Raw genomic sequence first — 918 nt, 5'->3', positions numbered from 1 at the left:
AAAAAAGAAGAAGGAGGAGGGAGCAGGCGAAGAGGAGAAGAAGAAGGGAGCGAGTCAAAGAGGAAAAGGTAGAGGTGGAGGATGTGGAAGAGGAAGGACATAAAGGAGGAGAAGAAAAAAGGAGAAGGAGGAGGGAGCAGCAGAAGAGGAGTAGAAGAAGGGAGCGAGTCAAAGAGGAAAAGGTGGAGGTAGAGGTGGAGTATGTTGAAGAGGAAGGACATAAAGGAGCAGAAGAAAAAAGGAGGAGAAGGGAGCAAGTCAAAGAGGAAAAGGTGTAGGTGGAGGATGTGGAAGAGGAAGGACATAAAGGAGAAGGAGAAGAAGGGAGTAAATCAGAGGAAGAGGAGGAGGTAGAGGTGGAGGATGTGGAAGAGGAAGGTAAAGGAGGAGAAAAAAAGAAGGAGAAAAAGGAGGGAGCAGGAGAAGAGGAGAAGAAGAAGGGAGAGAGTCAAAGAGGAAGAGGAGGAGTTAGAGGTGGAGGATGTGGAAGAGGAAGGACATAAAGGAGGAGGAGAAAAAGAGAAGGAGAAGAAGGAGAGAGTAGGAGAAGAGGAGAAGAAGAAGGGAGCAAGTCAAAGAGTCCGGAGTTCGTGGTCAGGCTCTCAATTGGTTCAGTTCATTTCTCCGGAACCGGAGTCAACGCGTGGAGTACATGGATCAAGTCTCTGATAGGTCCCCTAAGGTGCAATTCTCTCTCCCCTTCTCTTCAACATCTACGTTAGACCCCTTGCTAGTTTGGCTCAGAGTTTCGGCCTGGGCTACTACCAATATGCAGACGATACCCAACTCCTTCTGCGCCTGGAGCAACGTCAATTCCAGACAATTTCACCCTATGTCTGGAAGCTCTGTCGAACTGGCTACGTGCTAGCAGACTGAAGGTGAACCTAGCGAAGACTGAGATTCTCTGGCATGGCCGCC

The sequence above is a fragment of the Anolis sagrei genome, chromosome 5 (assembly GCF_037176765.1).
Source record: "Anolis sagrei isolate rAnoSag1 chromosome 5, rAnoSag1.mat, whole genome shotgun sequence".
In the NCBI taxonomy this organism is placed as follows: domain Eukaryota; kingdom Metazoa; phylum Chordata; class Lepidosauria; order Squamata; family Dactyloidae; genus Anolis; species Anolis sagrei.
Note: the sequence above shows the minus strand (reverse complement) of the source record.